The sequence below is a fragment of the Vulpes lagopus genome, chromosome 4 (genome assembly GCF_018345385.1).
Source record: "Vulpes lagopus strain Blue_001 chromosome 4, ASM1834538v1, whole genome shotgun sequence".
NCBI classification, from domain to species: Eukaryota; Metazoa; Chordata; class Mammalia; order Carnivora; family Canidae; genus Vulpes; species Vulpes lagopus.
In genome coordinates, this window is record NC_054827.1 from 26,415,384 (window position 1) to 26,440,757 (window position 25,374).

General features: G+C 37.9%; 1 pseudogene; it reads right to left on the reverse strand.

Moving 5' to 3' along the window:
• Positions 1 to 21,611: 21,611 nt before the first annotated feature.
• LOC121488668 lies at positions 21,612 to 23,816 on the reverse strand (annotated as a pseudogene).
• Positions 23,817 to 25,374: the final 1,558 nt, after the last annotated feature.

The following is a 25,374-nucleotide window of genomic DNA, read 5'->3' on the forward strand; positions in this document are numbered from 1 at the left end:
CATCTCCGAGCCTTTAGGTACAAAAATCTTGTCCACATAAGCCCAAAGAAAATGCATAAAGAGCAGTAATAGTTGTGGGCCGAGAGGTCTTGTAAAAGTAGAAGCAAAACTGGGGTGCCTGGGTGGCTCAATGGTTGAGCATCTTCCTTTGGCTCAGGTCATGATCCCGGGGTCCTGGGATTGAGTTCCACATTGGGTAGGGAGCCTGCTTCTCCCTCTGCCTATGTCTCCACCTCTCTGTGTGTGTCTCTCATGAATAAATAAATAAATAAGAAAGTAGAAGCAAAGCTGCCCTGATATCCTGTAGGTTTTCTTCCCTGAGAGAGCCACGCTCCTAAATTGTATGGACTTGGTTGTTCAAGCGCTGAGAAAAGAGTAAAGGCACTGTGTATGTGTGTGTATGTGTGTGTGTGTGTGTGTGTGTGTGTGAGAGAGAGAGAGAGAGAGAGAGAGAGAATGGGGTGTTATTATTTTGGGGTGTTATGAAGGGAATATCTCCCCCATGATTTTTGCTTTCAGGGAAGGGCTACCTGTTGGTTGGGTCCTGCTTTTCTGTCAGGAGGCGGTTAAATCTGCCATTGATCAATGCTCCTGCATCACATGGTTTCTTGTACCTGCTTTAAAAAAAAAATCAAATTCAACTTGCCAACATATAGTATAACACCCAGTGCTCATCTCATTGTGTGCCCTCCTTAGTGCCCGTTCCTCAGTAACCCCCATCCCCCCATCCACCTCCCCTTCTGCAACCCTTTGTTTCCCAGAGTGAGTAGTCTTTCATGGTTTGCCTTCCTCTCAAATATTTCCCAACTCAGTTTCCCCCCCTTTCCTTATGGTCCTCTTCACTGTTTCTTATATTTCACAAATGAGTGAAACCATATGATGATTGTTGAAAGACAAACTTGACTTTTTTCACTCACTGTAATACCCTCCAGTTCTATTCACGTCAAATAAATGACAGGTATTCATCCTTTCTGATAGCTTAGTAATATTCCACTGTATATAGACCACATCTTCTGTATCCATTCATCTGTTGAAGGACATCATGGGTCCTTTCACAGTTTGGACATTGCTGCTGTGAACATTGAGGTGAAGATGTCCCGTTGTTTCATTACATCTGTATCTTTGGGGTAAATACCCAGTAGTGCAATTGCTGGGTTGTAGGGTAGCTCTATTTTTAACTTCTTGAGGAAACTCCACACTGTTTTCCAGAGTGGCTGCATGAGCTTGTATTCCAACCAACAGTGCAAAAGGGCCTTGATGAGATGAGCACTGGGTGTTATACTGTATGTTGGCAAATTGAATTAAAAAAAAAAACAAAACAATGAGATACCACCTCACACCAGTGAGTGGCTGAAATGAAGACTGGAGAAAGGGGAACCCTTTTTGTGCCTGCTTCTTAGGAGACCCTCCCTTCAGGCACCCTGCCTCTCAGCTTCACATTCTGGTTTCCCTGCTCTGGGCTTTGCCTGATTTTCAAACTTCTTGTTAAGTCAGTGGGTAGTCAAGTCAGATCAGGCCTCTGCTACAGCTGTCAGGGGTTGCAGGAACTGATTATTAAAACTGGTAACTTGGTTCAGGTTAAGGAACGTATTACTTAAAAGGTTCTTTGCTTTGCCTTTTACATTTGGCATTCTTCTTTCACCTGGAGAGAGAGGGGGCTTGATTGGTCGTCATTTTAGTTCTTAGAGAAAGGCCTGAGCAGTTTCATGCCCAAAAGTTATTTTACAGAAGTTGCAAGAAGAGAAAGGAACAGAAGAATGAAATATACTCAAAGTTTCTTGTATCTTTTGGTCTTTGAGAAATCAGGCATAATTATTATTCTGTAATATTGGGGGAAAAAGAGGAAGCTCAGCTTTAAGTGACCCAAATAAGAAAAGTTACAATTTCCTCTCATGATGTTCATCAGCTTGATGTAAAAGGAGTCAGGTGACTTGGGCATGAGGGGGCAGTTCTTACCCTTGGGGCTTGATGGTGGACCAACTTCTCTGGTTCTTCCTAAGATGGGTGGGAGGAAGTTGCCACTGTTCAGACATTTGAATGAAATAAAATAACCCTTACTAGCAGAAGTCTGAGAAAGCAGCTCTAGGGACTTGAATATTAATGATAATTTGGGTAGATATTAATCACGTAGTAGATTTGGACCAATGTTTATCTTTTAGAATTCTGAATTTTTCCTTACAGCTTTGTATTTATATTTATTTACTTATTTTTAAAAAAGTAAATAAATTTTATGTATTTATTTTTTTAAAAGGCCTCCTAGAGAAAGGAGCATTTTTTTAAATTTTTATTTATTTATGATAGTCACACACACAGAGAGAGGCAGAGACACAGGCAGAGGGAGAAGCAGGCTCCGTGCATCGGGAGCCTGACGTGGGATTCGATCCCGGGTCTCCAGGATCGCGCCCCGGACCAAAGGCAGGCGCCAAACCGCTGCGCCACCCAGGGATCCCAATTTTATGTATTTATTTGTGTGTGTGTGAGAGAGAGCATGGGGAGGGGCAGAGGGAGAAGCAGGATCCCTGTTGAACAGGGAGCCCAACATGGGGCTTGATCCCAGGACCTGAAGATCATGACCTGAACCAAAGGCAGACGCTTAATTGACTGAGCCACCCAGGCACCACTTTATTTATATTTATTTTAAATCTGCCAAAGGAAACGGCATATTCCCTGATCTTTGGTCAGGAAAGTTCCTAAACACTTTTATTACATTATTTTTTTAATCAAAATTTTAAATTTATCTGTAGTCAAATTAATCTTTTCCTTATGCCTTATGGATTTTGTATTCTGTTAAGAAAAGTGTTTCCACTTTGACATATCTATGTGTATGTCTGTGTGTGTATATGTATTGTACACACATATATATAGATGTATATTTTATTATCTACATTCATTTTTTTCTTTGGTCTATTATATATGTATATTATATATATGGTAATATATATTTTTTTTTATTAAAGGAGAGAGACACGCAGAGGGAGAGGGAAAATCCTAAGCAAGCTCCCCGCCCAGTACAGAGCCTGACATGGGGCTCAATCTTAAAATCCTGAGATCATGAACTGAGTCAAAATCAAGAGTTGAATGCTTAACAAACTGAGCCACCCAGGTGCTCCTGGTCTACATTATACATATTGTCAGGAATATTCTATTTGCCTCCTCAAATTTGCCTAGCTGCATCGTCTAATATAACGCACCAGACAACTGCAAGAAGTACACATTTGTAGAGTTTATTGGGCAGCAGTATGGAAATTGGGTTGGAGGGATGCGGAAAGGACATGAATGGGGTGGAAAAATCAATTAGGGCTATGGTGTGTAGTAGCAACTGGTGAAGGGGGAGGTTGGAGGCCCAGTCAAGTGGTAATGTGGGCCTGACTTAGTGACCATTGAATGTGAGCATGTGGGACAAGCAGCAGCAGCAGCAGCGGTGAGTGGAGGTTGGCAAAGACAGGAGGCTTTGGATGGGCACGTTTCTGCTGAGACATTGGGGGCGGGACCTTGGGAGGGAAGCAGGGTCTTGCAGGGAAGGAGTCTAAGGCAAGAGCACTGACCTTCCCATCTGCGATTCTACCCACTAACCCACTATCCGTTTTCTATTCCTCTCTCAACTAAGAAAGCCCAAGGAAAACCCACTTTACAAGTAACTGTTTTTCACAAGTGGTTTCTCGTTTTGGAGGTGAAGTTGTAATTAGCAGTGACTATGTGAAACTGTTCAATGAAAAACGAGCGGTCCTGTCTGTAAATGCCCAAGTACGAATGGTACAAGTGTCCCTGCAATTTCTGTATTAGCCACAGGGTGGCGAGCTCAGTTCACAGAAACCCGAATCCGCACCCCAGAAATTTCTTTTTCTAACATTGTTAACAAAAGGAAGACTCTGTTATGGCCGAGACTGGCTGCTATATATAAATGAGAGAATAGAAACTTCCAAAAAAATTATTTTATTGAATAATCAATTTGGGCATTCACAGCTTTATGTGTGCCTTACAAAAGCTTATTGCTTTTTTATTTTCTATTCCTCCAGGACACTTGATTTGAGAAAGCAATCGATAAGGATTAATTTAGACAACCAGGTGCCACAATGACATAGTGATCAAATTCTATTCCTTAACTAGACTAGATGCTTTTCATTCGAAGACCATACATATCTAATATATCCCTTAGTCCTTGCTAGGGGTTGAATTGTGTCCCTTGCTCCCCCCCCACCCCCATCAATGTAACCATATTTGAAGATAGAACTTTTAGGAAGTAATTAAGGTCATAAGGGTAGGATCTTAATCTTAAATGACTGTTGGTCTTAAGAGAATTTAACATTTCAGAATTATTTTAATGATCAGTAATACTGGGAGTTGAAGAAGTCCTAAGACAGAAGACTAGTAGGATATCTTTCTCATTCCAAATGATCTTAAACAAAAACAAAAACCCCCCCCCCAGAACTTATGTTATATATATATATATATATATATATATATATAGTATATATCTGTACTTGTGTGTACATTTTTATTAGGAAATTACAAGATATCCAAATGAACAGAGCCAGAGAAAAGTCGACAGTCTATGGCAAAGCTTCCAGAGTCTTCTTTGCCAATTTTCCCCTATGTTTGCTAAAATTACCTACCTGGGGACAAGACCATCAAATCTGCAATTTGGAATGAGACTTAAAAGTGCATATTTCTAGAAAGTTAAAGTATTGTCTTAAATCCATCCCAAGGTGTCAAAGATGGATCATTTTACATGCAGATGTTTCAGGGAAGTAGACTGATAGTGGTGGTAATAAAGAAGAGAGGAAAGATGAGGAAAAGTATAGAGACAGAAGGAGGAAAATGAGAGAAACTTTCCCCTTTGGAACTAATGAGGTTCAGATCTGCTCAGAAGACTCCATGTTTTGTTGTTTTTTGCTCACTTACAAAAGGGAGACACTTAAACATGGAAACAGTCCATATTTTAACCGTAAATCAGAATTTGAGGTTCAGTTTTGACATGTATGCTTTTGGGCAAGGTGCTTTCTAATCCTTTTTCCTAATTTGTAAAACGGAGCTAATGCCTACTCGTGGAGGCCTGAATGAGAGGATGCCTACAAAGCTTCTAGCCTTGTCCCACACAGAGTTGGTGCTTGGGATTATTTGGTGGGGTTTAACATCCTACTTAAGAGTATAGCTCTTGGAGATCCCTGGGTGGCTCAGTGATTGAATGTCTGCCTTCGGCCCAGGGTGTGATCCTGGAGTCCAGGATCAAGTTCCACATCAGGCTCCCTGCATGGAGCCTGCTTCTCCCTCTGCCTGTGTCTCTGCCTCTCTCTCTCTGTCTCTCATGAATAAATAAATAAAATCTTGAAAATAAAAAAGAGTACAGCCCTTGGAGGCAGATAGTCTGCCATGAGTCCAGCTTGGCCAGTGACAAGGTAGGCTGCTGGAACAATCTACAAGTTTCTTCAACTACAAGCTGTAGGTCATATTTACTCTCTGTTGTTGTGAGGATAATACAACACACCTCAAGTTCTGTGTAGTGAGGGCTACTTAGTGGGAGCTCAGTGATCAGCAGCTGATACTGTCACCCATTAGGCTTGGACATGGTACTTGGCCCTTGGGGGAAAATCATGGATGGAAGCTGGAGGAGCTGTCTTCTGCTCATGCCTCTGCACCTGCTTTTACACTGTTCTCCTCTGACTTAGATTTGATCATGCATCATGTGTTTATGGATCAATATTTAGTGCAACATTTCTCATTTTTTTTAAGACTTATGACTCCTTTTGATAAATGTAAAAAAGGACAACCTTCCTATTCCTTTTCAGATTTTGATTTCCTGACCCTCTGTCCATCCCCTACTCCCATCTGGGCATTGCCTTCAGGGGAAAATCTCCCATCTGAAGGCTCGCTATTGCCCAAGGCAGAACTGCCCAGTCTCAGGCCAGGGCACTTGGAACCTGCAGTGGCTTATAGGAGTGGCAAGATGATCCCCCCCAGCTAGGTGGGGAACAATCCATCCCTCTTCTTAATTCCTGGTGAAGTCTCCTATGAATCCTACAAGTTCCTTTTGAAACATCCCTGCTGTAGGAGCCCTGTCCTAACTGTGGCCCTTGTGTTTGGCAGAATTCCAAAGTGACCCCAGCAGTCCATGTTCTTGTATAATCTGCTCTCTGTGTGTGAGCAAGCCTGTGAGAATGATGAGATCTTGCTCCTGTGATCCTGTTACATTGTACCTTTACACAGCAAAGGTAAAGGGATTTTGCAGATGTAATTAAGGTCCCTAATTAGTTGATTTTTGAGTTAATCAAAAGTGAGATTATCCTGGGTGGGCCTGGCCTGATTAGGTAGCTTTTAAAAGTGACAAGCAGCAGCAGGCATTCTCCTGCTGGCTTTGAAGCAAATGTCTGTGCTGTGAACTGCCTAAGCAGTGCAGAAACAGCCAGGAAGGTGAAAGAAAATCTGGAGAGAGGAATGTGCAACATTTTCAGCAGTGTGGAGCCAACTGCTTCGGAGAGGTAAATTAAGACAAGGGCTGCAAAATACACATTTTATTATCCAGCAAGCAGGTGGTCAGGATATATTCGGTGGAATGGCATGGACAAAATCAGATTGCAGTGTTATGCACAGTGAATGCAAGATGCGGAGTAGACGGAGCAAGCACAAGCTGAGTCTTTCAAGCAGCTGTGCTGGGGAAGGAGAGTCAGAGGGCAGTAGTTGGAGGTGGGCCCCTAGGGCTACAATATGGTTTTCATAATGGGACATGCTGAGGCTTGTAGATGCTACTGGGAAGGACAAAACAGTGAGAAGGAGAAGAGGAAGGCACTTCATGGCATGATGTTCCCAAAGAGATAATCATGAACAAAGAGGGAGAAATGTTCCCTGGGCAGGAGTGCGCTAGCTCTTCCACTGTCCTTGGAAGGAGAGCTGTGTTAGGTTCAGGTGCAGGTGAGTGTGGAAGGGGGAGTGATTGATTGGGTAGGGCCGGAAGAAGAAGCATTTTTTACAGATGACCTCTACCTACTTTCTCTGTGAAGGAGGAAGCAAAGTCATCCACTCATAATGAGATGGTGAGTGTCTGGTTTGTGGAGTGGGGAATTAAAAATAAAAATCTTTAAAATTTGATTATAGCACACATACAGAAAAGTAGGTAAGTCATAAGTATACCAACCAATAACTTAATACAATTTGAATTCAATCATGTAACCACCACCCATTTAAAGACCTAGAATGTTACAGCACCCCAGAAGCCTTTTCTGTGCCCCCATTGAACAGCAAATGCTTCCTAAAGGAACTGCCACCCTGACATCTAACACCATACATTAATTTTGCTTTCTTTTTGGTACTTTGTCTGATTGGAATTCTATGGTATGTATTGTTTTATACTTGATTTCTTTTACTCAACATTGTGTTTGCAAGATTCATGATGTTGTTGGGTATAGAAGTATTTCATTAGTTTGCATTGCTATATAGTATTCCATTTACAAATATATCACAATTTATCTTTTCTAATGTTGATAGATATTTGGGTTGTTTTGGCTATCACAAATAGGGCTTCTATGTAAAGACATACTACATATTTTTATAAGATTTTATTTATTTATTTATTTATTTATTTATTTATTTATTTGAGAGAGAGAGAGAGAGAGCACGTAAGCAGGGGAAGAGGTGAAGGGAGAGGGTGAAGCAGGTTTCCCACTGAGCAGGGAGCCTGACAAAGGGCTCAATCCCAGGACCTGAGCCGAAGGCAGATACTTAAATGACTGAGCCACCCAGGCACCCCCATACTACATATTTCTTGGTGTCCATGTAATGCACTTGTGTTTAACAGAAATGTGGGAGTGGAATTACTATCAGAAATATAGGAGTGGAATCACTATATGTTGGGTTATACATATATTCAGCTTTCACAAATATTGCCTGGGAAGGAAGGATCTGGCAACAATCTTGCAATCAGTTTTCTCCCTTTAGTGAGGATGCCTGGGAAAGAAAAAAATAAATGACCTAGATAAACCCTTTGTAAACGTGCTAATGAAAAGACTTGCAGGCAAGTATGCTGATGGTATTTACTAGCATGAGAGTCTTTATCTATGGAATGCTTTTTAGCAGGATGTACTTGAATCATTTAGGTTGCTTTTTGTAAATAAACCTGGCATATGTCTCCTTAAGGGTTATGATTTCCAAGAAAATAGTACCTATGATACTGAATAATCAGAAAATAAAATGTAGTTGTTTCACAATTTCAATTCTGAAAGAGCTTCCATTTGCTTATGTGATGGCCATATGCATTATAGCCTCCTGACATGTCAAGGAAGAATGTGAACAGTGGTGGTGTTAATCACCGATCTTTTCTTGCTTTACCTATGCCTCACAATGACCTGTATCCTTGTAATTATTTGTTGAACACGGGAAGCCCTCTGAATCTTCTATTTGACTGATTCGTTGTGTTATCTCACTACCAAACAATATCCTACGTGATTGCTCCAATTTATGCTTCCAACAGCAGTGTAGGAGAGTTCCAATTGCTTCCATTCTTGCTAATACTTGGCAATGTCATTTTTTTATTTTAGGCATTCTGGAGTGTGTGTGTGTGTGTGTAAGTCCTTTGACTTTATTTTTTTTTCCCCAAAATTGCCTTGTCTCTTCTTTTATTTGCATTAATTATAAAAGCAGCTTACCCATTTCTACAACAAATCTCCCTAAATTTTGATTGAGATAGCATTAGAGTCATACACAAATGTGGAAGAAGGGCCATATTTTCAGTACTTCATGTTGTGGGTTGAATTATGTTTCCCCCACTCCCCCAAAAGTTATGTTAAAGTCCAACCCCCATATCTATGAATATGACCTTATTTGCAAATGAATCTTTGCAGATGTGATCAACTTAAAATGAGGTCAGAGTTGATCAAGGTAGCTCAATGACTGGTGTCTTATAATGATACCATAGTTGACTTTTAGACTTCTTTCTTTCCAGAAATATATTTACTAAAGACTATAAATTCCCTTCTAATTACAGATTTAGTCATATCACATATTTTTAAATGTGTTTACACCTTGATTTTCATTTGCTGATTTGCCATTTCTTCTTTGACCCAGGGTAATTTTGAAACACTTAATTTGAGAAATATGGATAATTTCTGGTTGTATTTCTGTAGTCAAGTCCTAGTTGAATTTCACTATAATCAGAGAACATATTCTAAGTGGGTTTTTTTATTTTTATTTTTTAAGTGGTTTTGATCCTTTGGAATTTATTGAGAATTACTCTATGGGCCAGCATGTGGCTTAATTTGGTAACTATCCTATATATACTTGGAAAGCTTGTGTCTTTGCAGTTCCTAGGGTCAGTGTTCTATATGAGGAGATCAATTTGTGTTTTTCAAATTTTCTCTATCTTTAACTGATTTTTTTTGGTCTGCTTGTTCTATCAAATCTTGAGAAAGATATATTAAACTCTTTTAGTACCATTGTGAGTTTGTCTATTCCTCCTTTTAGTTCTGTCAACATTTCCTTTATTTTTAGATTATATTGTTATGTGTGTACACACTTAAAATTGTTATAACTTCCTGCTAAAATGGAACTTTTATCATAATGAAATATCACTTTTCTTCTCTAATAATGCTTCTTGCCAAAAGTTTACTTTAAGTAGTATTAATATAGATACACAAGCTCTTTTGGTTAGTGATTGCATAATACATATTTCTCAATTTGTACTTTTAGGCCCTTTGTGTTGAAGACATGTCTTTTATAAAGAATACAAAATTAAGTTTTAATTTTTGTTTTCTAAATCTACCAATCTCTCTCTCTTAATTGGACTGTTTAGTCAGGCTAAATTTGTTGTTATTACTTAAATATTTGTCTTTAAATTTATTATACTACTGTTTTATATTTTTCCAATCCATGCTAAGTTCTTTTCTCTCTTTCAGTGTCTCTCCCTCTTTTGTAGACTTACTGGTGCTAAGTTCTCTCAGTTTTTATTTGTTTGAAAATGAATTTATTAAATTTTTACCTTTAAAGATATTTTTATTGTTTATAGAATTTTAAAGTACTTTGAGGCTATTATTCCATCATTTTTTGGCTTTCATTATTGTCTTTAAAAAGTTTTTGCAAGTCTTAGTTTTTTCCAGTTTGAAAGTAATCTTTAATTTTTAAAAAAATATTAGCAGCAATGTCCACAATAGCCAAACTGTGGAGGGAGCCTCAGTATCCATCGAAAGATGAATGTGGGAAAAAAAAAGAAGGATGAATGGATAAAGAAGCTGTGGTATATATATATACAATGGAATATTACTCAACCATTAGAAATGATAAATACCCACCATTTGCGTCAACGTGGATGGAACTGGAGGCTATTATGCTGAATGAAGTAAGTCAATTGGAGGACAAACATTATATGGTCTCATTCATTTGTGGAATATAAAAAATAGTGAAAGGGAATAAAGGGTAAAGGAGAGAAAATGAGTGGGAAATATCAGTGAGGGTGACAGAACATGAGAGACACCTAACTCTGGGAAATGAACAAGGGGTGGTGGCAAAGGGGGTGGGCAGGGGGTTGGGTGACTGGGTGATGGGCACTGAGGGGGGCAGTTGATGGGATGAGCACTGGATGTTTTGCTATATGTTGGCAAATTGAGCTCCAATAAAAAATACAAAAAAAGGAGTAAATAAGTAAAAAAATTGGCTGCTTTAAAAAGTTTTTAAAAATTTTATTTATTTATTTATGAGAGACAAACAGAGAGAGGCAGAGACATAGGTAGAGGGAGGAGCAGGCTCCCTGTAGGGAGTCTGATATGAGACTTGATCCCAGGAGCCTGGGATCATGACCTGAGCCAAAGCAGGCTCTTAACCACTGAGCCACCCAGGAGTCCCTAAAAAAATTTGTTCATACATTTGATTTTTAGCAGTTTTAGTTCAGTAAGTAAACTAGTAAGTTACAGTAAACTGTAACTAGTAAGTTACAGTAAGTAACTTATTTTGATGTATTCAGTTATGATTTTTAAAAGAGATTTTATTTACATATTTATTCATTCACTCATTTATTTAGAGAGAATGAGCAGGGGAAGGGGCAAAAGGAGAGGGAGAGAGTATCTCAAGCAGACTCCCCACTGAGCACAGAGCCTGACACAGGGCTCCATCTCATGACCCTGAGATCATGACCTGAGCTGAAATCAAGAGTCAGACTTTCAACTGACTGAGACACTGAGGCACCCCAAGATATAATTTTCTTGATATTTATCCCACTTGGGGTTTGTAGAACATTTTGGGTCTGTGTATTGATATCTTTCATTATTTTTGGAAAATTTGTAATAGTATTACTCAAATATTGCTTTATTCCCATTCTCTCTCTTTTTTTTCCTAGAATCCCAATTACATGTGTTACATTTTTTTTTTTTATTGTACTCCTTTGGTCTTAAACTTTTTTAGATTTTCTATTTTTTTTCTCTCTCTCTCTATGATTCATTCTGGATATTCCCTTTAAAAAAGCCTATTTCTTATGCCAGTTTTAGGTTCACAGCAAAACTGAGTGGAAGGCACAGAGATATCCCATATATCCCTTTGCCCCTATGAATGTATTGGCCTCCCCCATTATCAACTTCCTCCCATTAGAATGGTCCATTTGTTGCAATTGATGTACTTGTAATGACACATCCTTATCATCTCAAGTCTATAGTTCACTTTGGGGTTCACTTTTGATATTGTATGGGTTTGGACAAATGTATAATGCAATCTGTTCATCCATATAGTATCATGGAAAAAGTATTTTCACTGCCCTAAAAATCCTGTGCTCCACCTATTTATCCTTTATTCCTATCCAATTTCCTGGCAACCACTGATTTTTTTTCCTATCTCCATAGTTTTGCCTCTTCCAGAATATCATATAGTTTGTATAATATAAATGTAGCTTTTTCAGATTGTCTTCTTTCACTTAGTAAAATGCATTTAAATTACCTGTATACTTTTTCATGCCTTGATAGCTAACTTATTCTTAGCATTGCATATTCCATTGTCTGGATATGCCACATTTTATCAGTTCACCTACTGGAAAACATTTTGTTGATTCCAAGTTTTTGGAAATTGTGAATAAACCTGCTGTAAACATATATGTGCAAACTTTTATGTGTACATAAGATTTCAACTCCTTTGAGTAAATACCAAGGAGCACAATTGCTGGATTGTGTGGTAAGAGTATGTTTGGTTTTGTAAGAAACCATCAAACAGTCTTCACAAGTAACTGTACCATTTTGCATTCCCACCAGCATTTCCACCTGTTGCTCCACATCCTTGGCAGCAGTTGATGTCAGTGTTTCAAGTTTTGGACATTCTGTTAAGTGTGTAGTCATATATCATTGTTTTAATTTGCATTTCCCTTATGATATATGTGGATTATTTTTTCATATGCTTATTTTCCATCTCTATGTTTTTTTTTGTAAGTCTCTGTTAAGCTCCTTGGCCTATTTTTTTAATGGAACTGTTGTTTTCTTACTGTTGAATTTTTAAAATTCTTGTATATTTTGGATAAGAGTCCTTTATCAGATGTATATTTTATAAATGTTTTCTCACAGTCTGTGTGGCTTCTCATTTTCTTGCTAGTGTCTTTCATGGAGCATAGTTTTTTTAAAAAAAAAATTTAATGAAATCCAGCTTATCAATTATTTCTTTCATGGATCATGCCTTTAGTGTTATATCTAAGTCTTTATCCCCATACCAGGTTATCTAGGTTTTCTCCTATATTATTTTCTAGGAACTTAGAGTTTTGAATTTAGCTTTTAGGTGCACAATACATTATAAGTAAATTTTTGTTAAGGGTATAAAGTCTATGTATAGATTCATTTATTTGTATGTGGATGTCCAGTTGTTCCAGCACCATTTGTCAAAAAGACTTTCTTTTCCCCATTGTATTACCTTTGCTACTTTATAAAAAGACCCACATATTTCTGTGGGTCTATTTCTGGGTTCTCTATTCTGTTTGATCAATTTTAGAAATTCTTTTGTTAACATCACACTTTCTTGATTACTGTAACTTTACAGTAAGTTTTGACATTGAGTAACATCAGTCCTTCAATTTTGTTCTTCTTCAATATTGTGTTGACTCTTCTGGATCTTTTGGTTCTTCATATAAACTTTAAAATCAGTTTTTTAAATCCACAAAATAACTTGCTGAGATTTTTTTTTTAACTTGCTGAGATTTTGTTTGAGATTGTGTTGAATCTATGGACAAGGTTTGAAAGAACTGATAACATGGAATCTTCTTATCTAATCAATATTTTCTTTTGAATTATTTTCCTGTCATTAATTCTATCTTATGTTGATAATATTGTGTTTTTCAGTTTCCAAATTTCTATTTGATGTTTAAAAATCGTTTTCAGTTGTGAAATTTTCCATCTTGCTTTTTTATATTGAATATATCAGCCAAGGCTATTTTAAATTTTGTGTCTGACACATTCACTATTTGGATTTTCTATGGGTCTGTTTTGTTTGTCTGCTTTTTTCCCTTTAATTTTCAGGTAATTCTTAACTTTTTTGATGCCTGATAATTTTTTTTTAAGGATTTTACTTATTTATTCATGAGAAACACAGGGAGAGAGAGGCAGGCATACAGGCAGAGGGAGAAGCAGGCTCCATGCAAGGAGCCTGATGTGGGACTCGATCCTGGGATTCTAGGATCACGCCCTGAGCAGAAGGCAGGCGCTCAACCACTGAGCCACCCAGGCATCCCAATGCCTGATAATTTTTGATTGGATGTTGTACATAGTATATGAAAAGTTATAAGAAGAAGCTGAGGCTGTGGACAGTGTTTTCTTTCTCCAGTGATGATTTACTTTTGCATCTGGAAGACAGGCCAGGGACTCTTTACCTCAATTCAATCAGCTACTGAGATGTTTTGAAGCTAAACATCAGTCTTTGTGAAGAGAGGCTTCTAATGACTCTCAGAAGAGTGAGGGATCTTTGTTTGAAGTAAAGTTCCTCTCAAGACAAAGTGGCCTGAATATGCTCATTTCTGAATCATTCGCTTTTGACTTAAATAATATAAGAAATAGTGAAAGGGATTATAAGGGAAAGGAGGGAAAATGGGAAAAATTAGAGAGGGTGACAAAACATGAGAGACTCCTAACTCTGGGATATGAACAAAGGGTAGTGGAAAGGGAGGTGGATGGGGGAATGGGGTAACTGGGTGATGGGCACTGAGGAGGGCACTTGATGGGATGAGCACTGGGTGTTATACTATATGTTGGCAAATCAAACTTCAATTAAAAAAAGGTAAAAAAAAAAAAAAGAATGCTATTCACAAAGTAGTTTAGGTCTCATTGACCTTAACCAGTTAACTGTGGCAAAGGTAAGGGGACCACACTGATTAGGTTAAAACTATCAGTTTTCATCTCTGGAAGTGGGCTGAATCAAATTCTCCAGCTATTGCACAATAGGTGGAAAGGATTCAGGGAGAGAACTATAGTCTATTATACATGCTGACTGCAAAGAACATTAAACCGCGGCTTGGGAAATCTGAGTTCTAGGCTTGACTTTACCACTGATGTTAATATATAGGCTTGGATGAAGCATATTCTGTCTTTAAACTTTAAAAAGTTTCAGTAAAGTAAGGGATTAGGATTATGTTCCATACAGGTGTGTCTCTATTTTTATTGTAGGCCAAAGGAACCTCATTTCACTTCAGCAGAATAGCCTTATTTGAGGTTTATGTGTAAGATTTCACTTGATTAAAGAGCTTCTCAGCTAAAGAAATATTAAAAAATCAGTGGACCAAATGATTTAAAACATCTTTAGTTTTATTCTTTTGTAAATGAAAGGTAGTAGTCTAAATGTATTTTTTTTGCTTGTTTTTGAGTTTTTAAAACAAACTCTAATCACAATCCTATTTAATTTCTTTAACAAAAAAGACACTGACCACAAATTACATTTTTTTATGGGAAATCATAAAAGCAGAAATTTTACAATGGTATAATGCAATATGTCCAGGTTTGCCAGGAACATGACATTATTAATATATATATATAAATATATATATACACACACATACACACATATACACATAGTGAGCTTTAAAAATCTGAGTCTATAGGTTAGAGACAAAGATAGTCAAAGATTTGAAGCATGAGGGAGATTCAGTGTTCAAGAGCTTCTCCATTACCGACTTAAAGATGCAAGAGACCTGTAGAAGCTGAGGATGGCCCCTTGGCTGACAACCATCAAGGAGATCGGGACTTCAGTCTTATAACCACAAGAAACTGAATCCTTCTACAACCGTTAGGCTTGAAGGATGTATTAGCCTGCTAGGGCTGCCATAACAAGATGCCAAAATGGGGTGGCTTAAACAACAGAAATTTATGTTCTCACAGTTTTGGAAATCATGATGTTGGCAGGATTGGTTTCTGACGAGGCCTCTCTTCCTGACCTGCGGACAGCTGCCTCCTCACTGTTTCCTTATATGGACACCATCCCTATCAGATGAGGACTGCACCCTATGACCTCATTTAACCTTAATTATCTTTCTAAAGTTCCTTTCTTCAAATATAGTCACACTGGGGATGAGGGCTTCAACATATGAATTCTGTGGAAACACAGTTCAGTTCATAACAGAAGACCCTAACCTGTAGATTAGAATTGTAGCCCAGGCTGGCACCTTGATTTCAGCACAGTGAGACTCTGAGCAGAGAATCTAGCTCTGGGCTTCTAGCTTCCAGAAACCGTGAGATAGTAAACCTGGCTTGTTTAAAGTTACTGAGTTTTGGTAATTTGTTATAAAGCAATAGAAAACTAAGCAGGGGCATCTAGAAATTCTAGGCTAATCTCATGTTATTTATAAAGAAGATGGTACCCAAAGAAGTACAGAGTAAAGCAGCTGTGGAGTTTACTCTGCCAGTTAGACTTGCCGGGCAATGAGCACTTCCCAGTAAGCTCGATCTAGAGCTTTTTCCACTGTAGTGTTTACTTCTTGACCTCCTGCTGATGTAGCCAATGAGGTTTTATTCTAAAAAGAGAACATTTTTGCCTCAAATTCTCTTCTTTCTGGACTAGGCACAGTGAATGTATAGTTTTCCCCTTTTCCTAGTGACTAGGAGAGCAGGATTTCTGTTCTAGGACTTCAGCATTCCCTGTTACCACTCCATTCTAGAGATTTAACTCCCAACTTCTAGAAAAGTCTTCCTTCTGGTTCACTTGATGTGCAGGGTTTATGTAAATACCATCCGTAGACCATCCCTATTTGAATCACCTCTGGTGCTTGCTAAAAATGCAAAATCTTGACCCTGTTCCCCAAGAGGTTTGGATTCAGTAGGTGATACAGATGCATACTGCAGTTGCAGAAACACAGTGACATCCTTTGTGCTGTAGTGTGTGCCCTTTCCTACTTGTTGGCTCCTCAGAGGAGAGCAGAAACATCTGTTCATCATTCTATGCATAATAAGCCATAGCATAATTTTGATTACCTCATTCCCATAAGACTCCGGTGAGATGGATTTATCTTATCATTGTAAAATGTCCAATGTTAGGAACCTTATATTCTTACCTCAGCATTCTGCTTGTTTTCCCTAGGCTGTCACCATCATTTCCTTCCCTTTGTTCTGCTTGCTGTAGCCAAACCCATTACCACTGAAGAAGAATGATTTTTAGGAATCCCCTAAATGACCCTCCCCTGCCTCATTGAAGATCTTCTGTTTGGGGGTTGCATATAGATAGCTTGCTTTTGAGTGCTGTTAATATCGAGATTTGTGTTTCAGACCATAATCAAGGTTTTAGACTTGATCCCTTTTTCGGATGTTGGGGGAAAAGATCCTACAGTTCTTTGTTAAAATAAAAGTTACTACCATTTTCCCTCTGTCAACCTTAAGGAGGTTAATTCTCAGTCCCTGGCATGGGTGATAGAGTCTTCTGCTTTCCTTGCATTATTTGGTCCCTCAGTCATCTAGGTGTGTGTGCTCTTAACATTTATATTTCCTTTTGTCTGGATACTTGCTGTCTATTTGGGTAGATGGTCACACAAAGTTCATTGGTCCATTCTACATATTATGCAAAATTTATGGTGTCTGGGGCTTTCAATGTCGTAACATGCTTTGGAACCAATGAGCAGGAGGATTAATTTTACTATGGGTTATTCTTTTTGTAAAGATGAACATATTTAAAATGGAAACATCCTGACAAAATAGCTTTTAATACTGAGTGGTAGTGTAGGAGATAATTTAGGGGAAACTTAAAAATATCTAATCTGGAAGCCAGCATTATGGGGCAAAGCATAGTTCATTTCTGTTATAAGTACATTGAGAAGTGGATATTCTGGACTGGCTAAGAAGTTGTAAGGTACAAGGCCTTCTTTTTTCACTCTTGGCATAGTTGTCCCAGACTCTGTTCACATGGCTGGCCTTTGGAGATTAAAGGTCTTGAAGAATTATGTGGATTAAAGTGTTTTCAAATTCTATTAGTGATGCTCGGACACTCTAGGATATATATATATATATACGCACATACACACTCTAAGCTCTTGGTTGCTCCTGGACCTTTGCCAACTTAAATCTTGTTATGCCACAGGCAATAGAAAGTGCTTTTACCAGAATATGGGCCAGGTTAGGTGGGCTCCCAGGCTTTGAATATAACAATGGGGAGAGTGCAGTCTACTCCTGAGAATTCACTCTGTTAGACCAGTGTTTCTAAACTCTTTTTTCAAGATAAGTTTAAAATCTGATTTTATTGTGAGATTTATTGATTTTTGGCTATTTGCACCTCATTTGATTTTTAGAACACTGAGTGCCAATCAAAATATATCTGTGAGCAGGCTTTGGGTTTTTAGGCCACCAATGTGCAATCTGAATATTCTCGTTCTTCATAAAGCTAAAGGAAGTATCTGGAGAAGGTGTCCTGCCTGAGAGCTATTCAATGACAACTTTGAAACTGTGTGTCTAATCCTCTGAGTTTATTTTTATTAGCTTGGTGGAAATGCCTTAACTGATTTGAGCTAGAGTACCATTAAGTCAATTAAAAAAATCACTCCTTTACTCTCCCACCTTCCAAAAACGATAGGTCTTTTATCTTATTAATCATTTCTCACATGTATGCTACTGTGGTGGATGCTGTGATGGGTCATCCAGGTTCCTGTTCTGAACTGAAGCCCTTAGTCTTCTAGCTGCCAGGTGTGCTGGCTTGTCACAGCTCACAGCAGCATCTCTCTTGGGGAGTCTCAGGCTAAAGGGAGCTGCTTCATCAAAAGTTACACTATCTCCTGCAGGTGGGGGGCAAGGGAGCAGTCTGCATTCAGTGACTGGTCATTGCAGGGGTACATAGGCCAGGACAACTTGTCTCAATTTGGAACAACTCTGAAGGTCCATACATCCCAGGTCAAGAGCTCCACAGGATTGCTGAGGCCTCTGTAAAGAAGTTTTGTATGTCAGAACTGATGATAGGAGATGCTGTTAACAGAATCATCCCTGATTGGGGCTAGGTGGCATTGCTTAACCATCTGAAACAAGATGAGTGTCATTATTGTAATGAACGCCAGGGTTGGAATGGTAGTGAGGTGGGCTTGAACTTCCAAGAGCTATGGAAATGGTTACTAGCACACAATGTTATTTGGGTCCAGATAGATGACAGTTCATGAGAGTATTGCATAATTTATACTATCAAGAGAAATTAGGGATGGGTAATCAGCAGGAAGCTTATATCAATTAGCCCAATAAAATGTCACTATCTTTGTCCAGTTTTAGGACTGAGTAAATTCTCAAACACAGAAGCTATTGGCTAAAGGAGAATGTGGTTCCCATAAGGAAAAATGCTGAAGCACTATGGCAAGTGTAAGCATTAAGGAGTTTCTCTTTTCTCTTTCAAAGGGATCATGGACATTTACTTTGGTAACCCTGTACTGGGGAAACCCTATGCCGTGGAAAGGGGAATACCTCGAGATTTTGAAGACTTTTCAGTGCAAGGTCCAAGTTGACACTGATATCTGGGGACCCAAAGGCATTATCATGCCTCTCAGGTAGAAAGGTGGTATATGGGGTCCTGATAATAAATGGAGTCCTGGCTAAGTCTACCTCACAAAAAGTCCTGAACCCACTTAGTGGTCATTTCCCCATTCCCAGATATTTAATTAGAATGGATACTCTTCTAAGTAATCCATAGGTCAAAAATAAAAACACAAGGGAACTTAGGAAATATTTAAAATTGAATGAAAATGGCAATATAACACATTGAAATTGTAAGATGCAGCTAATGTCATGTAGAGGGAACTTTTTAGCTTTAAATGTTTATATTTGAAAAGAAGAAAGGCCTTCTTTTGTCTCATCGGAATGGGCATACTGGGAAGTTGGTAGCACTCCCATAGTATTTCTTGGTCTATGGTCAAGAGCTGTCATATGGGTGGATTGAATTGAAGTTTTGGCTGCAAAAGTTCATTTTCACAGCATTAAAATAAAGACACATTCTGATCTTTTTTTCTTTAGGGCATATGCGGCTTAGAGATTTTACAGGATTTTCAAATGAGGTAGACCCATATGCCTTTCCCTCCACTTTATCCTGTTACTAAGAAGAGAAAATTAAGCAGTGTCCTTTATATAGTTCTCATGGTTTTATTTTTATAGAGTAGGAGAAATCTCAGTAAACAACTGGGTCTATTTAATTATTAGCAAAAATTATTTCAGAATAATCATTCTAACCAATCATAGTTTAGTAAGCATTATCTTATATCTAAAAAATTATAGCTTAAGCAATTGAGAAAATCAATTTATTTAATTATATAGGAGTATGTACAGTTTATTTTAGAGGGTTCATCAGAAAGACACAATTCTTGGGATGCTTGGATGGCTCAGAGGTTGAGTGTCTGCCTTTGGCTCAGGACGTGATCCTAGGGTCCTGTGATCGAGTCCCACATTGGGCTCCCCGTGGGGAGCCTGCTTCCCCATCTGCCTATGTCTCTGCCTCTCTCTCTGTGTCTTATTTATTTATATTTATTTTTTGTATTTTTTTATTGGAGTTTGATTTGCCAACATATAGTGTAACACCCAGTGCTTATCCCATCAAGTGCCCCCACTCAGTGCCTGTCACCCAGTCCCCCTGTCTCCTCGCCCACTTCCCCTTCCACTACCCCTTGTTCGTTTCCCAGAGTTAGGAGTCTCTCATGTTCTGTCATCTTCTCTGATATTTCCCACTCATTTTCTGAGTGAAGTAAGTCAATTGGAGAAGGACAAACATTATATGGTTTCATTCATATGGGGAATATAAAAAATAGTGAAAGGGATTAAAGGGGAAAGGAGAGAAAATAAAATCTTTTTTAAAAAGGACACATTCTTAAAGTTAGATGCATTCTGAGTACTTCAGTTATTTCCCTTTTATAGATATGAGCACTTGGTAATAATTGCTTTATAACTTTTCTGGGTTAATATTATTGTGGCTAATATCTATGGCAATAACCAGTTAGAAGTAACAATGAAAAAAAGATTTGTTCATAATAGTAATAAAAGGGAGAAAATGTCTTTGAATAACACTAAAATGAAATGTGTGAATCTCTATGGATAACATTACAAAACCCAACTGAGAGATATAAAAGAATTGGAATAATGTAGACATAAAATGTTCTTGAAAAGGAGCAGGATTTATGTGAAATGTCAGGGTTTTTTTTTCCAAATTAACTTACAGTATTAATGTAATAAAAAGTCCAACAGGATTCCCTTGAAAATTGCCAAAATATATTTTTTAACATCACTTGGAAGAACAAACAGGTGAGAAGAATAGTACTAAGAAATACTGAGAAAGAAATATAATGTGGCAGAAACAACTTTATTGGATTCTATTTAAACTATTTGTTATCACTTATAAAATTATAGCAATTATATCTGCATGGTACTGGTAGATAAGTGAATAGATAATTTAGAAAAATAACTTCATGTGAATAAGACTTTAATATCTGAAGAGGAGGCAAACCAAATCAATAATAAATGGTAGGATTATTTAATTATTACTTCTAAAATAATTGAAAATTGTTTAGAATTTTCTCTTACTAATTGATCATCTATTTTCTGATGGAATAAAACTAAGTGTCAACAAAACATGAAAATGATAGAAATATAGGTGAATATTATCTGATCAAGGGATAGTAAAGGATATTTTAGCTTGTAGGCAATGAAAGAGACGACTGATAGACCTGACTTCTCATGTAAAAATAGTTTTAAAAACCCCTTTCTCTATTTAAAAATACAAAACCAATACAATACAGAGTAAATGGCATGTAACACATTGGGAAAGTATTTTTAACAAATACTTAAGGTAATTATACTTGGCATACAAAGAAATATATTATTAAGACCAAAACTTATAAAAGGAGGAAAAGATGTGAACAGGTTAGAGAATATTCTAAGAAAATTAAAAAAAAACCCTTTACTCTCAAAAAGAATCAAATTAATATAAAAAGAATGAGGTACTGTTTTAGGTATATATAGTTGACCCTTGAACAACACGAGTTTGAACTGTGTGAGTCTATTTATATGAAGATTTTATTATTTATTTATTTATTTATTTATTTATTTATTTATTTATTTATTTTCCTGCCCAGCTGGCACACTTATTAGCATGAAACAAGCCCCTCCCGTCCTGGATCCCATGCCCACGAAGTCCCAAGCTCCCACAGCAGGATCCCTCTGCCCCCTTTCTGAAAGGAGCTCTCAGGCCTTGGCAGTAGCCTGAGTTGCCCCAAGGGCTGTGAGCTGCTGAATCTTCTGGCTCATCATCTCCATGACAGCCTGTTTCATGGCATGCTTCTCCTGCAGAGCTGGTTGGATTTTCTCCACTTGCTTCGTAAGAAAGTCTATCTTCCTCTTGAAAAAGTCCTTGGCATCCTCAGCTGTCTTTTCTACATAGTATCCTGTTCCCACATCAATGAGTACATGTTCCACATCATGTAGCTTCCCAGAGACGTACATAGAACTCGTCAGTGGGACGAGTAATTCTTCCCCCTGGTTGTTCTAGTTCAGCACATTCAGACAGTCCTTGGCTTCCCCATACTTGGTCTGTACCACCTTGAGCTGGACAATGGACGTGGACAGGAACTCCACTTCCTGGTCCAGCTGGTTCTTGAGCATATCTAGCTGCAGCAGGTTCAGCATGGTGATGTTAACCAACTGCACCAGGTTGGGAAGGAGGACCAACCTCCTCCAAGGAGGACCAATCTATATGAAGATTTTAAAAAATAAATACAGTAGGGGGCACCTGGATGGCTCAGTTGGTTAAGAGTCTGCCTTTGGCTCAGTTCATGATCTTGGTGTTGCTTCGCTGGGAGTCTGCTTCTCCCTCTGCCCTTCCCTCTGCTCATAATCCCTCTCTTTCTCAAATAAATAAAATCTTAAAAAAATACAGTACAGTGTTGCAAATGTATTTATTCATGATCTTTAGTTACTTTATTATAAAAATACAGTATATAATTCATATGCCATGCAAAATGTGTGATAATCGGTAGCGTAAACCACTTGTTTATGCTATCGGTATTTCTTCTGGTCAATAGTAAGCTGTTGGTTAAGCTTTTGCAGAGTCAAAAGTTACACATGGACTTCCAACTGCATGAGGAAGTTGCTGCCCCTCACCCTGGCACCATTCAAGGGTCAACTGTAGTTATCAAACAGCAAATGTCTAATGCCTGAGCATGCTCACTGAGTATAAATTGTAATTACATGCCTATATTATATTTAGATTACATATATTGAAAGCCCCCCAAACTATTAATACTGTTTGACTTGGCATCTCCAGTTTTCAGGATATTTCCTAAGGAAATCTTCCAAAGAGCAGATTTTCATAAAATAATTTTATCATTACTTATAATTGAACAGTTATATACATCCAATAAAACAATTTAAATATCCAATGAATGGGAAATGGTTAAGGTAAATTGTATTGCATCCATATAGTGAGATGATAAGCAGCCATTTAAAATTATATTTTTAAGTAAGTTTTATTGCTTCTGTTACAATGGCATGTGAAAAAATTAATATGCATATTTAAATATATGGTTTCAATGATATTTTGTTTTTTTTAGCTATAAACTAATCATATATCTATTTCAAGGAAATATTTGGGGCTTTCTGTTTTGGAGGTCTGAGCTTTTATGACTCCATTGTGGATTTAAGGGGTACTTTTTTTTAAGCCACAAACTACCAATGATAAAAACAGGTTTCTGGAGGCATGGTTGAAAATGGAGAGAACTTTAAGAATAGGGTGTGGAGGTGGGAAGGATGGCCTGACCTGAGGGAGAAGTGGATGGGATAGAAGCAGGGGTGGTAAGTTCAAGCGGGGTACACCTTTGCTGTGTTGCCTCTTAGCTGTTTGAAGATGAAGGATCCCAGGGGAAGGAGGCTGATCGAAAAGGGAAGTTGGCATATGTTAGATACTGTAAGGAAGGTACTATACCTCATGGGCTTAATTTTATGTTTGGTGAACAGAATATAGACTCAGAAATATTTCTATATTCTGTCCCCTAGTTAGTGGAAATGATGCTTGCCAGTAATAAGGTTACTCCTCCACCTTTCTGTTCTTATAATCACTGCAAATCCTTGCATGGTCTTTAGAATGGGCCATGATTAGGTAGAGTATACTCCAGAGAGAAGACTGGTGAGCAGTGGGGCACTAGGTTGGTACTTAACTTCATTGATCTGTGGAGAAGATGGATCACTTAAAGTACGGGGGAAAGGTCTCATTGTCGATATCCATTTCATTACTTAAAAATCTTTTGTTATTTTTAGTACACAAAATTATAAAAAAGTCCAAAACATCAGATAACTCCTGATGACTTAAAAACAATATATTTAATACATGTACATAATGATATAATTCAAACTATATGTTAAGATATGAAATAGAAACAAAACATCCCTTCCCATTTCACACTGTGTATTTCTCTCTCTAAAGGTTACCACTTAGCCTTTTCTGTATTCTTTCAGAAAAAAAATTTATGCATATACTAGGATGTGTTTATGCATGTATTCAGTAAGTATTCATTGAATGACTTCTTTATACCAGGCATCATTTTATGTTATTGTTTTTTTATTTGAGTATAGTTAACGTGCAATGTTACATTAGTTTTGGGTGTACAACATAGTAATTTGGCAAGTTATCCTATGTTCACCAAAAGTACAGCTACTATCTGTCCCTTTACATTGCTGTTATAATCATGGACTGTATTCCTTATGCTCTGCTTCTCATTGCCATGACTTACTCGTTCCATAACTGGGAAGCCCGTATCTCCCTTTCCCCTTCACTCATTTTGCCCAACTTTCTACTTCCCTTCCCTTTGGCAACCATCAGTTTGTTCTCTGTATTTGTAGTTATGATTTTTCTTTTTTCTTTTTTTTTAAGATTTCATTTATTTATTTGAGAGAGAGAGAGAGAGAGAGAGAGAGAGAATGAGGCACAAGCTGGGGGAGGGGCAGACAGGGAGAGAAGCAGACTCCCAGCTGAGGAGGGGGCCCAATATAGGGCTTATTCCAGGACCCTGAGATCATGACCCGAGCAGAACTCAAATGCTTAACCGACTAAGCCACCTGGGTGCTCCTGATTCTGCTTTTTGTTTACTCATTTTTTAGATTCCATTTATGAGTAGAATCATATAGTATTTGTCTTTCTCAGTCTGACTTCTTTCACTTAGTATAATGCTCCCTGGGTTCATCAATGTTGTCTCAAATGGCGTAATCTCATCCTTTTCTATAGCTGTGTAATATTCCATTGTGTTTATCTACTACAATTTCTTTATCTATTTGTCTGTTGATGGACATTTAGGTTACTTACATGTCTTGGCTATTATAAATAGTACTGCTGCAATAAACATAGCGGTGCATATGTCCTTTTGAGTTAGTTTTAGTTTTCCCTGGGTAAATAAATATCCAATAGTGGAATTATTGGATCATATAATATTTCTATTTTTAATTTTCTGAGGAAACGCCATACTGTTTTCCACAGTGGTTATACCAATTTACACTTTCACCAACAGTGCACAGGAGTTCCTTTTTCTTCACATCCTTGCTAACACTTATCTTTCATCTTCTTGATTTTAGCCATTCTAATAGGCATGAGGTGGTATCTCATTGTGGTTTTGCTTTGCATTTCCCTGATAATCGGTGATGTTGAGCATCTTTTTATGTCTGTTAGCTATCTGTATGTCTTTTTTGGAAAAATCTCTATTTAGGACCTCTGTCCATTTTTTAAAAAAAGATTTTATTTATTTATTCATGAAAGACACACACAGAGAGAGAGGCAGAGACACAGGCAGAGGGAGAAGTAGGCTCCATGCAGGAAGTCCAATGCAGGACTTGATACCGGAACCCCAGGATCACGCCCTGGGTGGAAGGTAGGGGCTAAACCCCTGAGCCACCCAGGCAGCCCTCTCTGCCCATTTTTAAATTGGATTGTTTTTTTTTTTTTTTTTGATGTTGACTTGAATGA